This window comes from Nycticebus coucang, chromosome 4 (genome assembly GCF_027406575.1).
Source record: "Nycticebus coucang isolate mNycCou1 chromosome 4, mNycCou1.pri, whole genome shotgun sequence".
In the NCBI taxonomy this organism is placed as follows: Eukaryota; Metazoa; Chordata; class Mammalia; order Primates; family Lorisidae; genus Nycticebus; species Nycticebus coucang.
In genome coordinates, this window is record NC_069783.1 from 144,316,397 (window position 1) to 144,330,217 (window position 13,821).

Consider the following 13,821-nt stretch of genomic DNA (forward strand, 5'->3'; position numbering starts at 1 on the left):
GTCCTTTAAAGAGAAGGCTGAAATATCATTCCTCTCTAGAAGGTCTTGGTGTAGAGAGAACACATCCATGTGGAGAACAGAGCCTTGCTTCCCAAATTCAAGAAAAAACAATCTATTTTTCCCTTACATAGTCTGCCAGGTTGGTCTGTGAAGAATCCTTTTCCATTCGTAACATGTCTGGATGAGGGGGAAAGAAGGGGTGTTGAGGTGTGGGGACACTAGCAGGCAGTTCTGGCAATGCTCGGGGCTCCGTTCCTTCTCTGCTGGTGGTAGTGGGCGTCTTTCCTGGCAGCTGCAGCAGCTCGATGAGGGGAGGAAGGGGGCACCCACCAGTCACCTTTTCTTGAAGCCATACTTTTTGCATTCGTAGAAGAGGTCTGTCTTAAAGCTCCCAAGTTCGCAATTTTGGGGCAGCCATTTCTCTCCTTCTGGATGGTGCATTCCTTACAATAATAGGCATCCGAGACTCCAGGGCCCCCACAGATCACACAGCACCCCTGGTAAGAGCCATAGTTACACTCATCACATATGCGCACACGGGTGAGGGACGCACACAGGACTTACACTCATCATATATGCACACGAGGGTGCAGGGACGCACACAGGACTTACACTCATCACATATGCACATGAGGGTGCAGGGACGCACACAGCACTTACACTCATCATATATGCACACAAGGGTGCAGGGACACACATAGGAATCACTGATTACACACTTGCTGTCACATTTTTCACATAGTCTTCCAATGGCAACACCAGCCTGCTTGCAGCAAAAGATCAAATCTGGATGATGTTTAGCCATAGCTCCTTTTTTTTTTTTTTTTCCATTCTTGAGATACTTTACTAAGAAGAATATGTTCCAGCTCCATCCAGGTAAACATAAAAGATGTGAAGACTCCATCTATTTATGGCTGCATAGTATTCCATAGTGTACAAATACAACAATTTGTTAATCCATTAATGGGTCAATGGGCACTTGGGTTGCTTCCATTACTTGTCAATTATGAATTTGGCTGCAGTAAACATTCTGGTGCAAATATTTTTGTTGTAAAATGATTTTCGATCATCTGGGTAAATACCTAGTAGGGGGATTGCAGGATCAAATGGTAGATACACTTTTAGTTCCTTGAGTATTCTCTAAACTTCTTTCCAAAAAGGCCATATTAGCTTGCATTCCCACCAGCAGTGTAGATGTGTTCCTGGAAAGAGAGGGAAGGAGAGGGGGGAGGCCAGGTGGATGGAGGGTTATCCAACCTAATGTGCATAATGCAACAATACATTTCTATACAATTAAGAATAAAGTATGAATGTTTTCGTCACAACAAATAAGTAAGCAAGGAGGTAGTTATGTTAATCAGTTAAATGTAAGCATTCCACATTGTATCAAATCAGCACATTGTACTCCATAAATGCATTAATATACATAGTTATAATTTAATCAAGAAATAATAAACAGATAACAATATTACCACCTTTTCCCTTAAACATTATGGGTTCATGCTTATATTACAATTGAATTAACCATTTTTTGTACCTTTCTCTAATTAATTAATAAATCTATTAATTAAAAAATGATTAAAAAAATGAGGTTGGCCTGAATGATTTCTGGGGTTAAAGGGAAAACCTGCTGACCCTGATACATTATGCACAAACACACACACAAAACTAACAATCCTGTTGGTATGAAATTCTTTTAAGAAAGGAAAAGGCTACTATTTTATAATAAAGCCTAGGGTTTAAAATTTAGACATTTCTGGGAAAGTTGACCTAGCCAATCAATTCACACTAAGGTGTAAAGGACTGATAGAGCAACTTTTGCATGAGAGCAGATTTTTATTAAGAAGGATAGTGTGGAGGAGAAGAGATGGGTACTTGTGCATGACTAAAAAGGTAAGAGGAGGTGGGAGGAAGGGAGAGGAAGAGAGAAAAGGGAGGAGACAGGAGGAAAAGACTTAGGACATGGCAGGAGACCCTGAAGAGAAGCAGATGTGCATTACTTCTTAGAAGTGGCTGAGTGGCATAATACTAGAAGAGAGTGCAGGGAAAACCCTTGAAGAAATCGGTCTGGGCAAGTATTTTATGAGGAGGACCCCCTGGGGCAATTGAAGCAGCTTCAAAAATACACTACTGGGACCTTATCAAACTAAAAAGCTTCTGCGCAGCCAAGAACATAGTAAGTAAAGCAAGCAAACAGCCCCCAGAATGGGAGAAGATATTTGCAGGTTATGTCTCTGACAAAGGTTTAATAACCAGAATCCACAGAGAACTCAAATGTATTAGCAAGAAAAGAACAAGTGATCCCATCGCAGGCTGGGCAAGGGTCTTGAAGAGAAACTTCTCTGTAGAAGACAGTCACGCGGCCTACAGACATATGAAAAAATGCTCATCATCTTTAATCATCAGAGAAATGCAAATCAAAACTACTTTGAGATATCATCTAACTCCAGTAAGATTAGCCTATATCACAAAATCTCAAGACCAGAGACGTTGGCGTGGATGTGGAGAAAAGGGAACACTTGTACGCTGCTGGTGGGAATGCAAATTAATACATTCCTTTTGGAAAAATGTTTGGAGAACACTTAGAGATCTAAAAATAGATCTGCCATTCAATCCTATAATTCCTCTACTAGGCATATACCCGGAAGACCAAAAATCACATTATAACAAAGATATTTGTACCAGAATGTTTATTGCAGCCCTATTCTTAATTGCTAAGTCATGGAAAAAGCCCAAGTGCCCATCGATCCATGAATGGATTAATAAATTGTGGTATGTGTACACATGGAATATTATGCAGCCTTAAAGAAAGATGGAGACTTTACCTCTTTCATGTTTACATGGATGGAGCTGGAACATATTCTTCTTAGTAAAGTATCTCAAGAATGGAAGAAAAAGTACCCAATGTACTCAGCCCTACTATGAAACTAATTTATGGCTTTCACATGAAAGCTATAACCAGTTACAACCTAAGAATAGGGGGAAGGGGGAAAGGGAGGGGAGGGAGGGGGGAGGTGGGCAGAGGGAGGTTGATTGGTGGGATTACACCTGCAGTGCATCTTACAAGGGTATATGTGAAACTTAGTAAATGTGGAATGTAAATGTTTTAGCACAATAACTAAGAAAATGCCAGGAAGGCTATGTTGACCAGTGTGATGAAAATGTGTTAAACGGTCTATGAAACCAGGGTATGGTGCCCCATGATCACATTAATGTACAGAGCTATGATTTAATAAAAAAAAAAGAAGAAGTGGCTGAGTGGCTTCTCTCCTAGAAATGCCAGGAATGATATTTTGGGCAGACATATGGATAGTGAGAAGCCATGATATGCTGAAGGAGAGTGTTCTAGGTAAATTGAACAGGAAAACAAACCGCCCAAGGCTAGAATCAGCTTGGACAGTGTGACCTGGGTTTAGTGAGTGGACTTGGGAATAGAAGGAGGTGAGTCGGAAAGAGAATTTCAATGGGTTTTATTGCACACTTTAGTATATCCTGTGTTATCTTGTTTGACTCAACAGCCTCATGACTTAGAGTGCAAGGACGTTTAGAGGACAAGGGTTAGGGGAGCAAGTCCTGGACTCAGACTACCTGCGTTCAATCCTATGAGTTGCCGCTCTTGTTACACAAACGACTTGTCATTTTTCTTATGTCCCAAAGGAGACCAGCCATCTCCATTATAGGCATCCGAAGATGATCTAATGAGATAGTTGCAGAGTATTTAACACAATAGTTGGCTCACAGTAAGTACTTAATAAGTGGTGCCTATTTGTATTTTATACAGCTAAGCTGCTTATTTGGAAGAACATTGTAGAATGGCTATAAACCTCCTAGGATTAATTCTGTGTCTTGGCAGAGGAGTGATTTATTTTTAGTGCCTGCCACACTGATGGTACTCAATAAATATTTGTTGAATGAATGAAAATGTGAACTAACATGCCATGAGTCGGACAGAAATAGAAGCAGAGGATAAAAGTGTGGTTGGAGAATTTTGAAGATTGTTTGGTGGCAATAGGGAGCTATTGAAGATTTATGAGCAGGGCATAGGGGAGTGTCAGAAAGATTGAAGGAAGTAGGGTTTAAAAGCAGAATGAGGAATTGGCAAGGTGTGGGCACCTTCCAGGTGAGAACTAAGAGAGATCTATTCTGGAAGTTCCAGGGAGAAGGGAAGGGAGGTTTTCCCTTCGGATTCACAGACTCACATGTGTCTCAGAGGCCTGTGGATCACTCTGGACCATGTGTGATGTACTGGTTTGCCTACTGCAGCCACCCTTATCTGGATCTCCTGGCCCGCTACTCTGAGTCCCTCTAAAGTCTTCTTTATTCACTTATCCCTGCCTCCAACTCATCCTGTATCCTTAGCCGGAAAAGTCCCATAAAAAGGTCCATCAGGGAAGAGGGATACAAGATGGCTGACTAAAGCCAGCTTTCCACAGAGGCTCCCGTCCAGAAGGAGAGTTAAAGGACAGAAATTTAGCAAGTAACCTGGTGGATTAGAGCTCCACCAAGAGAGAAAGTTGAAGAATGCACATCAACCCTGCTGAGGCGAGCTGTGACCCCAAGGATACAAACAAAAGGTACCAATCCATCACCAAGTGGACAGGAGTTCACTGCCCCATGACAACAGCTCGGAGTACCCCACAAACAAACAAGCAGAGTTCAAAAGTCCTCCCACTATATTCCATGGGAGAGACCCAATAAAAACTGGAACTACCTCCCCTACCAGGGTACCATGGCGCTCTCCTGCCAGGCATAAAACTGTAAAACTGTATATATTCTCTACCTGCAATTCTGAGCTCCCAGAACTCCCCTCCACTCTCACTGTGAGGTCTGGAGGCCTGTCCCCCAGGAGTCCTGACTCTTGGGTGATTTCTCGAGGGGTGTGGACAGGGCCTGGACTGCAGCTGGTCAGTGCTGATTCTGTGGCACAGGAGTGAGGAGAGGATGGGGTCAGCTGAGAGGGAATCATGCTGGAGCCTGAGGCACAGAGCAGCAGCCATTTTTTGCAACAATAGGGCTCACCCCTGGATATTCCAAAGTCACAGCCCCTGTCTCTCTGGGCAACCAGAGCAGGCAGGGCATCTTCTCAGGTGGCAACCACTGCGGAACAGATCTGGGATGGAAATGCAGGCCCCATGAGTAAAGGGTTTGCCTGAGGTGGTACCGGCCTGGGTGGAGCATGGGGACTAGAAAATGCGCAGAGCTGGGAGATTCCCTGGGCGGGGCTGACACAGAGGACCACTTTACTGAGCCTAAGATGTACGCAGCCCCCAGGGGACCATCAGCTTAAACAAAGGAGGGCAGTCAGAGGCTGATCTGACAGGTAACCGTGCTGCGAATACAAATAGCTGAGATCATACAGCAGCACAGACAGGGCCTGAGGCACAGATTCTGGGAACTCAAAACAGCTTCCCTTCTGCAGGGGAATTTAGCAGGGATAGAAACAAATTCCCACAAAGTTGTTCTGTTCTGCCAGTAACATCAATCGGGGCGGGGCTGGAACTGAGTGAACAGCCCCAGCCTCCTGAGGATGTCAGGCCTCACCTCCTCCTGCCGGATAGAGGCAGAGAACAGTGGCCTGGCTGAGCAGACATAGATCTCCTTGTGATTCAGTCAGGCGCAACCCACTGGAGTATCTGCTTATTGGAGGCAACTGGGTCACAGCCCTGCGGGGTTATCAGTGACTGGGTGTGACAGAGGTGCAAGGTGGGGAAGGAGGCATCAACCTTCCCAGACTAATCTATTTGCTGGGTGGATCCTCCTGACTTCATGGAGCACCAGAGCAAGTCATATTTGAGTTGTCAGCAGAACCCTGTGATTTAGTTGCCAGAGACCTTTTAAAATCTCCCACCTGAGACAGGTGCTGACTGAGACAATTGATTTGGACCTTTTGAACTGACCCAATTGCCCAAGGACTATCCAAGTGGTGCCCTGAGTGTGTGGTTGTAGGAAGGTTTGATTTTCCTTTTCCAGTTGTTACCGGTGGGGGGTGGGTGACTTAATTGCTGGTATTTCTCCACAGCTGATACTTCAAACCAGAGTATCTGTTTCACTAGGGTTGGACAGAGACCAGCTGAAAACAAGACAGAGACATTTAGCCCCACCACACCAAACAGATCCCCAATTTCTCAGGCCGTAGCACTGTATGGATCCTTGACAAAGCTCCATGGGAAAAGCCAAATGGTGTAAAATAAACATGGGGCGGAATCAGCGGAAAAACTCTGGTAACGTGAATAACCAGAATAGATCAACACTCCCCCCCCCCAAGGAAAGATATGACAGATGTAACTGAAAAACCCATTCATAAACAGCTGGCTGAGATGTCAGAAATCGATGTCAGAATTTGCATTGCAAACAAGATAAATAGAATGGAGGAAAATTTGGAATTAGAAATTTGAGCAGCAATTCAAAAGTCGGAATTAGAAATTCAAGGAGAAATTCAAAAGTTGTCTCAAGAATTTAATGAATTTAAAGACAAAACCACCAAAGATTTTGAGGCACTGAAGCAAAAATTTGCAGCCCTCAAAGATCTGAAAAATACAGTAGAATCCCTCAGTAACGGAGTGGAGCAAACAGAAGAAAGGATTTCTGACATTGAAGACAAAGCTTTTGAACACTCTCAAACTCTCAAAGAGGAAGAGAAATGGAGAGCAAAAACAGATCATTCTCTCAGAGAGCTCTGGGATAATTTGTAGAAGGTTAATATCCATCTCATTGGAATCCCTGAAAGTGATGAAGTGGCCTCGCAAGGCACAGAGGCCCTTCGCCATGAAATTATGAAAGAGAATTTTCCAGACATGCCTAGAGATTCTGAAATTCAAATAGCAGATAGTTTTAGAACCCTAGCAAGACTCAATCTAAATAAGACATCCCCCAGGCATATCAAATTAACTTCACTAAAGTTAATATGAAGGAGAAAATTCTGAAAGCAGCCAGACGTAAGAAATCCATTACCTACAAATATTAGAATATTATAATGACTGCAGATCTCTCTGCTGAAACATTTCAAACCAGAAGAGGGTGGTCATCAACTTTTAATCTCCTAAAGCAAAATAACTTTCAACCCTGGATCCTGTATCCAGCTAAACTGAGTTTCATTTATGATGGAGAAATTAAATACTTTAATGACATTCATATGTTGAAGAAATTTGCCATAACCAAACCAGCTCTTCAGGATATTCTCAGACCTACCCAATCCATTGTGGTAGAGGACCAGCCCAATCCTATACCACAAAAGTAAACTCACTCAGAAACTTTTAATCAAACTCCAACTTCCACAGTGGCAAAAGGATAAAAAACGTCCACTGGACTTTTGAAAAACTCGATACACAAAATTTTACCAGACTTATCAATATTCTCCATTAATGTGAACGGCTTAACCTTTCCTCTAAAGAGGCACAGGTTAGCTGACTGGATACAAAAACTCAGGTCAGATATTTGCTGTGCACAGAGTCACATCTTACCTTAAAAGATAAATATAGATTCAGGATATTTCAGGATGGTCATCCATATTTCAGGCCAATGGAAATCAGAAAAAAGCAGGTGTTGCAATTCTATTTGCAGACACAATAGGCTTTAAACCAACAAAAGTAAGGAAGAATAAGAATGGTCACTTCATATTTGTTAATGGTAATACTCAATATGATGAGATTTCAATTATTAATATCTATGCACCCAACCAGAATGTGCCTTAATTTATAAGAGAAACTCTAATAGACATGAGCAACCTGATTTCTTCCAGCTCTATAATAGTCCAAGATTTCAACACTCCTTTGGCAGTGTTGGATAGATCCTCCAATAGGAAGCTGAGCAAAGAAATTTTAGATTTAAACCTAACCATCCAACATTTGGATTTAGCAGACATCGACAGACCATTTAATCCCAAAAAAATTGAATACACATACTTCTCATCAGCCTATGGAACATACTCCAAAATCTATCACATCTTAGGTCACAAGTCTAACCTCAGTAAATTTAAAGGAATAGAAATTATTCCTTGCATCTTCTCAGACCACCATGGAATAAAAGTTGAATTCAGTAACAACAGGAATCTGCAAACTCATACAAAAACATGGAAGTTAAATAACCTTATGCTGAATGATAGCTGGGTCAGAGATGAGATTAAGAAGAAAACTGCCAAATTTTTGGAACAAAATGACAATGAAGACACGAATTATCAGAACTTCTGGGATACCACAAAGGCAATCCTAAGAGGGCAATTTATAGCACTGCAAGCCTTCCTCAAGAGAATGGAAAGAGAAGAAGTTAACAACTTAATGGGACATCTCAAGTAACTGGAAAAGGAGGAACATTCCAACCCCAAACCCAGCAGAAGAAAAGAAATAACCAAAATTAGAGTAGAATTAAATGAAATTGAAAACAGAATTATACATCAGATCGATAAAAATCAAAAAGTTGGTTTTTTAAAAAGGTCAATAAAATAGATAAACCTTTAGCCAATCTAATCAGGAAAAAAAGAGTAAAATCTCTAATTTCATCAATCAGAAATGACAAAGATGAAATAACAACAGACTCCCCCAGAAATTCAAAAAATCCTTAATGAATATAACAAGAAACTTTATTCTCAGAAATATGAAAATCTGAAGGAAATTGACCAATACTTGGAAGCACGTCACCTTCCAACACTTAGCCAGAACAAAGTGGAAATGTTGAACAGGCCAATATCAAGTTCTGAAATAGCATCAACCATACAAAATCTCTCTAAAAAGAAAAGCCTGGGACCAGATGGCTTCACATCAGAATTCTACCAAACCTTTAAAGAGGAAATAGTACCTATATTACTCAACCTGTTTCAAAAGGTAGAAAAAGAAGGAAGACTACCCAACACGTTCTATGAAGCAAACATGACCCTGATCCCCAAACCAGGAAAAGACCCAACAAGAAAAGAAAATTATAGACCAATATCACTAATGAATAGAGATGCAAAAATATTCAACAAGATCCTAACAAACAGAATCCAGCAACACATCAAACAAATTATACACCATGACCAAGTTGGTTTTATCCCAGGGTCTCAAGGCTGGTTCAATATCCGTAAATCTATAAATGTAATCCAGCACATAAACAAATTAAAAAACAAAGACCATATGATTCTCTCAATTGATGCAGTAAAAGCTTTTGATAATATCCAGCATCCTTCATGATCAGAACACTCAAGAAAATTGGTATAGAAGGGACTTTTCTTAAACTGATAGAGGCCATCTACAGCAAACCCACAGCCAATATCGTATTGAATGGAGTTAAATTGAAATCATTTCCATTCAGATCAGGAACTAGACAAGGCTGCCCATTGTCTCCACTGCTCTTTAACATTGTAATGGAAGTTTTAGCCATTGCAATTAGGGAATAAAAGGCAATCAAGGGTATCCATATAGGGTCAGAAGAAATCAAACTTTCGCTCTTCGCAGATGATATGATTGTATATCTGGAAAACACCAGGGATTCTACTACAAAACTCTTAGAAGTGGTCAAGGAATACAGCAGCGTCTCAGGTTACAAAATCAACATTCATATATTGTTTGCCTTTATATATACCAACAATAGTCAAGCTGAAAAAACAGTTAATGACTCTATCCATTCATAGTAGTGCCAAAGAAGATGAAATATCTGGGAGTTTATCTAACAAAGGACGTGAAAGATCTCTATAAAGAGAAGTATGAAACTCTAAGAAAAGAAATAGCTGAAAATGTTAACAAATGGAAAAACATACCATGCTCATGGCTGGGAAGAATCAACATTGTTAAAATGTCCATATTACCCAAAGCAATATACAATTTTAATGCAATCCCTATTAAAGCTCCACTGTTATACTTTAAAGATCTTAAAAAAATAATACCTCATTTTATATAGAATCAGAAAAAACCTCTAATAGCCAAGACATTACTCAGAAAAAAAAAAAGTATACCACTGGACCTCAGACAATACTATAAATCAATAGTGATCAAAACAGCATGGTACTGGCACAAAAACAGAGAGGTAGATGTATGGAACAGAATAGAGAACCAAGAGATGAGACAAGCCAGTTAAAAACATTCAGTGGGGAAAAGATTCCCTATTTAACAAATGGTGCTGGGTGGCAACCTGTAGAAGACTGAAACTGGACCCACACCTTTCACCATTAACTAAGATAGATCTCACTGGATTAAAGATTTAAACTTAAGACATGAAACTATAAAAATACTAGAAGGGAGTGCAGGGAAAACCCTTGAAGAAATCAGTTTGGGTGAGTATTTTATGAGGAGGACCCCCCGGGCAATTAAAGCAGCTTCAAAAATACACTACTGGGACCTGATCAAACTAAAAAGCTTCTGCACAGCCAAGAACACAGTAAGTAAAGCAAGCAAACAGCCCTCAGAATGGGAGAAGATATTTGCAGGTTATGTCTCTGATAAGGGTTTAATAACCAGAATCCACAGAGAACTCAAACGTAGAAGCAAGAAAAGAACAAGTGATCCCATCGCAGGCTGGGCAAGGGACTTGAAGAGAAACTTCTCTGAAGAAGACAGGCGCATGGCCTACAGACATATGAAAAAATGCTCATCATCTTTAATCATCAGAGAAATGCAAATCAAAACTACTCTGAGATATCATCTAACTCCAGTAAGATTAGCCCATGTGACAAAATCCCAAGACCAGAAATGTTGGCGTGGTTGTGGAGAAAAGGGAACACTTCTACACTGCTGACGGGAATGCAAATTAATACATTCCTTTTGGAAAGATGTTTGGAGAACACTTAGAGATCTAAAAATAGATCTGCCATTCAATCCTATAATTCCTCTACTAGGCATATACCCAGAAGACCAAAAATCACATTATAACAAAGATATTTGTACCAGAATGTTTATTGCAGCCCTATTCTTAATTGCTAAGTCATGGAAAAAGCCCAAGTGCCCATCGATCCACGAATGGATTAATAAATTGTGGTATATGTACACCATGGAATATTGTGCAGCCTTAAAGAAAGATGGAGACTTTACCTCTTTCATGTTTACATGGATGGAGCTGGAACATATTCTTCTTAGTAAAGTATCTCAAGAATGGAAGAAAAAGTATCCAATGTACTCAGCCCTACTATGAAACTAATTTATGGCTTTCATATGAAAGCTATAACCCAGTTATGACCTAAGAATATGGGGAAGGGGGTGAGGGAGGGGAGGATGGGTGGAGGGAGGGTGATTGGTGGGATTACACCTGCGGTGCATCTTACAAGGGTACGTGTGAAAGTTAGTAAATGTAGAATATAAATGTCTTAACACAGTAACTAAGAAAATGCCAGGAAGGCTATGTTAACCAGTGTGATGAAAATGTGTGAAATGGTCTATGAAACCAGGGTATGGTGCCCCATGATTGCATTAATGTACACAGCTATGATTTAATAATAATAATAAACAAAAAAAAAGGTCCATCGGATTTTGCCACTCCCCTCTTAGAAACCTTCCACTGGCTTCCCACTGCCCCCAGGATAGCTCTGATTCCCCACTGTGGCCTCAGACCGTGGCAGGCTCTAGCCCTGTTGACCTCTCTAATCTGTCTCTCCCTCTTTTCCTCTTTTCTCTCCTGCTTGTCCATTTGGGCTCAGCTGATTTTACCCTTCTGCAGTCTGGAACCCTCTTCAATGAGATCCGCCTGAACAACTTCCAGGCCTGGGTTCCCCTGGGCATCTTGTCACAGTGCAGGGTTTGGGATGGGACCTACAGCGCCTGTGTTTCCTCAGCTTGGGCATCAGCTGAGGGCTTGTGAGAAAAGCGTAATGTCAGGCCCCACCCTGGACCTCTGAATTTGAACCTGCATGTTGGCAGTGTCAGCACATAAGCATCTAGGAGTGCTGATCAAGCAACATGATACAACTTTGCTGGTGGCTCCTGAGGCTCCTCTTGGATCAGGGCTAATGCTAGGTTCAGCCCAGGCACCATGATCTTACAACTGAGCCTGACAAGTTTGAATCTGAACCCATGAGTTCTTTCGGGAGGACACCAGTTTGGGAGCTTTTATTGCTGACCAGGAGAGGGATGGCTCTGAGCTGGGGTGGGGGCAGATTCACTCGGTGGCTGCTCCCTTGGCCCAGATGGCGTGCCCCCAGAATCACTCGTGCTTGTAGAGAATGACCTGGGAGATCCACAAGACTTTTCTTAGCAGGCTGGGGTCTATAGCGACTTTTCTTGTGTTGGTCTTGATATAATTTTCCGGCTGAATGACCTGGGCCCTTTTAGAATGTTGGAGGGAAGGTCACCAGGCTGAGGGCACGAGGTGACTTTGCAATGCAGGAAAATTCTAGGTATTTGTGGTGAACATATCCAGAAGTCATCTTCTCGCTCCTTGAGAGGGAGGCCAGATGATCTTTCTTAGGAAGGCCAAGGTCTGCTTGGGGTGTCTGAGGATTCTGGTTGGCCCTGATGTGCTGCCTTTGCTGAGCTCTTACTCTCTCTGTCTTACAGCTGTTCCTTTATCTCAGTCCTGGTATTGATCTCAGGCCTGACTTCCCACCTCTCCTGCCACTTGCCATTAAAGAACCCACAAGTGCAAGCTGGGAAGTTGTAAGGGTCCCCAGAAAGGTATGACCTTGCTGTACAGAACAGAAGACTTAAAATGGCTCGGAAGACAGAGGAGCAGTTCTCCCTTTCCTGAATGCTCTCTGAACCACCCCACCTCTGGGGTTACCACACCTCAGACCAACTGGTTGCCCTCTGTGTAACGACATCCTTCAAATCCCTCCACCTCCCAAGTCCTTCTGTGAGGCAAAGGGACTGAGCTGTCTCCATTCCCAGCCTAAACCTTCCAGGCTCACCTTTGCACAGCTGAGTACAGCAGGGTTCTTAGCTAATGGGAAGGCCAGAGTTTTAGGTCACATAAGCACCATAGGGAACCAGTGAGGACCTGGTGGTTGGGATTCATCCTTTAATAGAATGCACCCCTTAAGTTGTACCTATGGTTTCAAGTCACATTTTTTTTCTCCTTTTAGATTATTTCCCAAAAGAAGTCTTATTTTTTTCTGTGGCAATCTATAATCTTCATGTCCTCCATTCATTCACTTATCCATTTGATACATATCTACTGAGCAAGGTCAGCATGCTACAAGTAGCTGCTGGGGGAAGAAATAAAGATAAGCTTGTTTCTAGAAATCAGCAAATGGATTACTCCCCTCACCTGTGGACTGTGGAGACAGTGACAGTGAGATCTATTAATGCCTTAGGTAATGCCTAATGCAGCAAAGCCTATGCGTGTAACATGTTATCAAGGAATGTGAGTACTCTTCACCTTGCAAAAGGATTCATGGTAGGATTAAATAAAGCCAGGGAATTTTAGAATTTGAAGGGACCTTGGGGGACTGTCTCATTCAATCCCTTCATTAGTTATCAGTAGTAAGTGAGATTTTAAAAGCTTATGTGACTTGTTTATAGTTATTCAGCAGTGCCAGACCCAGCAGGTTACAGCCAGCATTGTGCTTTTTTTTTTTTTTTCATTTCTAGCACTGATCTCTTTCCATCAAACTTTGCATGATGTAGAGATATGATAATGAGGCCAATATTTATTATGTGTTTCTATGTGACAACACTGCTCTGATGCTTCTTATATGTTTATAGCACTGTTCCCATAGCAATCCCATTAACACCACTCAGAGAGTGCTGCGGCACAGTGAGGTTAGACAATTTGTCTAAGGACACACAGCTCAGAAGTACTGGTGTTGAGGTTCTCAGCATTTGACTCCCAATCCCATGCTCTGAACCACAACACCCCATGGTTTCTCTTTAGAGTGACTCCCTGACTAGGAGACCCCATGTAAAAATGTGTTTCCACCCACGTACT

At 41.8% G+C, this 13,821-nt stretch overlaps 1 pseudogene; it reads right to left on the bottom strand.

The window, feature by feature from the left end:
- Positions 1-279: 279 nt before the first annotated feature.
- On the bottom strand, positions 280-805 carry LOC128584676 (PHD finger-like domain-containing protein 5A; annotated as a pseudogene).
- Positions 806-13,821: the final 13,016 nt, after the last annotated feature.